The sequence below is a fragment of the Hirundo rustica genome, unplaced genomic scaffold (assembly GCF_015227805.2).
Source record: "Hirundo rustica isolate bHirRus1 unplaced genomic scaffold, bHirRus1.pri.v3 scaffold_377_arrow_ctg1, whole genome shotgun sequence".
Taxonomy (NCBI): Eukaryota; Metazoa; Chordata; class Aves; order Passeriformes; family Hirundinidae; genus Hirundo; species Hirundo rustica.
Window position 1 is genome coordinate 1 of NW_026690422.1, and position 3,451 is coordinate 3,451.

Here is a 3,451-nt window from a genome sequence, read left to right on the forward strand (position 1 = left end):
GGCTGGAGGGGCGGGATGATGGGTGATTTATTAAAATATGGATATTGATCTAATATCAATACCCAACTGTGACGGACAAAAGACTCTCTAACAGGTTAGAGTTAGAAAGTGTAGGTTTAATGCAATGCTGGGCAGCTGCATGGGATCTCTCCCTAATATGCACTGCAAAGTTACAAGTGATTACAGACTCTATTTATTTACATAAGTGTTGAATACCCCAAATACTAATACATATTCATAACACTAATGCCTGGCATCCTCTGCTTCATATTATAATTAGATAAAAGGCCATTAAGCATGCATAGTTTGTTCTTTGAATTAGGTCAGTGGTCTCTTTTATGGGGAGGGGTCATAAAAAGAGGAAGCAAGGAGAGTCTTCCTCATTCTAAACTTTCTACCTTTTCAATGGATAACAAGACAAATGGAACCTGGTAGAACTCCAGTTTCCTGTTTCCATGACTGTTGAATGGGCTTCTGGATGTTAGAAGATTTACAGTTGTCTGTGTTCTTAGATCTATTTACCAGTTTCTTCTGTTTCTCATTATAAACACAGCTAAACAAATTCAAAAATGGCAAGCAATCAGTTATTCAGATCTGGGATAGTTATTTTAGATTGATTTCCTTTCAACTAACCATTGACTCCTAATTATTTCCAGCACAGCCTATCTATCTATCTACTTTAACTAATTCAGGCAAAGCTTATCTTTAGCTAAAACCTTAACTTTTCTAAAACCCTTAATTCCTTTGAAGTTCATATCTCACTGAAAAGGGGTTCAGTGGTCCTGGTGCCAGAAGAGGCTGCTCCCAGTATCAGCATAGTTGCCCCCACCCTGTGTGCTTTCAGTTTTGTCAGCACTCCCAGTATGAGCCCAGTCACTGCCAGTCATTCCCCATTATGATGCAGTTTGCCCCAGCATGGTCCCAGTTGCTCCCAGTTGCTCCCACTTTCCTCCCGTGTGTTTCCGGTTCTCCCAGTTGCCCCTAGTATAGTCCCAGTCACTCCACAGATCATCCCAGTCCCTCCCTGCATGCTCCCAGTCCTGCCCAGTCACCCACAATGTAGACCAGTCACTCCAAACTTCTCACGGTAGTTTCCCAGTGTGGTCCCACTTCTCCCCAGTGTGCTAGTTTGAAAACAAACCAACTGGAGATCCAAGTAAAAACTGTTCCATGACCCATTTCTCATAACTCCAGGGCGATATCTTTGGTTAATGGCCCAGCTGTTAAAACCAAATGGGGCAGTGTTCCTTATCTCTTCCATGACCCGTCCTCCCTCCAGGGAGATATCTTCTGTTAATGGGCCATTGAGTCTCACTGCATGACTGATAAAATTACATCATCCCATTGTGAGATGCTCCACCCAGAGGGAGGAGCCAAGCAATCCCACCTGGATATAATCTGAGATTTAAACACCAGGAGCAGCCTGGTTTCCAGTGGATTCCCAGAGGAAGACCAGACCCATCTACACCACCACTGGACCTTCAGAGGAAACCTACACCCTTCTACAAGATCATTGCTTCATCAAAGCCACACCTGTCACTCCAGGAGGACTGCAGCGGCGATTTGATTGGACTGCTAGCAACACCCTGGATAACTGGGTGTCAGGTTGGATTCTGACTCTGTCAGCATTTTTTTTATTTTGCTACTGTATTTTTAGTTTAATTTTTAATTTTTTAGGTTAGGCTGTGAGGAAGATGCTCCAGGACAGCCAGGCAGGTGAGGAGGAAGTCAGTGCCCCTTTCCCCCTCTCTCCTGCTCCATCTCCCAGCCCAGCATGGCCCTCGGCTGCAGGACAACCCCACTGCCGACGCCGTCCTGCCGGGCATGCACTGGGAGGATCTCCTTCCCCTTCTCTCAGGCATGGAGGCAAATCCCATCCTCTCCTTGTCCTTCCTCCCCCAGAAAAGGAGATGAGAATGGAGACCCAGGAGGACAAATCCCGAGGGCAGGACCTTGTGGAAGAGGCCATTTTGGGTGGCTCCATGGCACAGGAATCCAATGGGAAGGAAAAGCCCCAGAGATCCTGCATGAGGAGGGCTTCCAAACCCATCGCAGGGTGCTTGGAGAATGGAAGACCTGGACTGTGCCAGGAAGATGGACAGAACTTCAGCCAGAGCTCCCACCTGATCCAGCACCAGATGATCCAAACTGGGGATCAGCCCTTCAAGTGTGGGGAATGTGGGAAGGGCTTCAAGCACAACTCCACCCTTGTGACCCACCGGCGCATCCACACTGGAGAGAGGCCCTATGAGTGCGGGGAATGCGGGAAGAGCTTCAGCCAGAGCTCCCACCTGATCCGCCACCAGAGGATCCACACTGGGGAGAGGCCCTACAAATGTGGGGAATGTGGGAAGGGCTTCAAGCACAATTCCACCCTTGTGGCCCACCGGCGCATCCACACTGGAGAGAGGCCCTACGAGTGTGGAGAATGTGGGATGAGCTTCAGCCACTGCTCCATCCTGATCCGACACCAGAGGATCCACACCAGGGAACGACCCTACCAGTGTGAGCAGTGTGGGAAGAGCTTCAGCCAGCACTCCCACTTGATTTGCCACCAGAATATCCATGCTGAGGAAAGGCCATACAGGTGTGGGGAATGTGGGAAGGGCTTCAACCAGAGGTCCAAACTGATCATCCACCTAAAGATCCACACTGGGGAGAGGCCCTACGAGTGCGGGGAATGCGGGAAGAGCTTCAGCCAGAGGTCCCACCTGATCTGCCACCAGAGGATCCACACTGGGGAAAGACGCTACAAGTGTGGGGAATGTGGGAAGGGCTTCATCCAGAGATCCAAACTGATTATCCACCTAAAGATCCACACCGGGGAGAGACCCGACAAGTGCCCCGAGGTTTCAGAGAAGCTCCAGTCACCTTGTGCACAAGCGGATTCACACAAAGAAGAGGCCCTTCCGCTGCCACAACTGCAGGAAGGGCTTCAACCACAACTCCACCCTCATCATTCACCAGCATATCCACACTGGGGAAATGCCCTACAAGTGTGCGGAATGCAGGAAGGGCTTCCACCAGAGTTTCCAACTGGTCATCCATCAAATGATCCACACCAGGGAGAGGCCCGACGAGTGTGGGGAATATGGGATGAGCTTCAGCATAAGCTTCCACCTGATCCACCTGATCCTGAGCATCCAAACCAGGGAATGGCCCTACGAATGTCCCGCTTGTGGGAAGAGCTTGTCCAGGAGCTCTCACTTGAGCAGACACCAACGGAGACACCAGTAAGGGAAGGCCTAAGAGTGCCTCAGCTGCAGGAAGAGCTTTGTGCAGTGCTCCAACTTAGTCCTGCTTCAGAGGACCCACATTGGGCAGAGAACTGGTGAGCCACGTTCCCAGCGATCCGCACTGGAAAGACACTGGGCTGGTGGTCCTTTTCTTTGGTGGTCCCTAATATTCATTTGATTCATCTTCATCCCTTTAAAAGAGACAAAACTGGGGA

The 3,451-nt window shown here is 49.9% G+C and overlaps 1 pseudogene; it reads left to right on the top strand.

Annotated features, from left to right (window-relative positions):
* Positions 1-1,916: 1,916 nt before the first annotated feature.
* LOC120747991 (zinc finger protein 3 homolog) lies at positions 1,917-3,237 on the top strand (annotated as a pseudogene).
* The last annotated feature ends 214 nt before the right edge of the window (positions 3,238-3,451 follow it).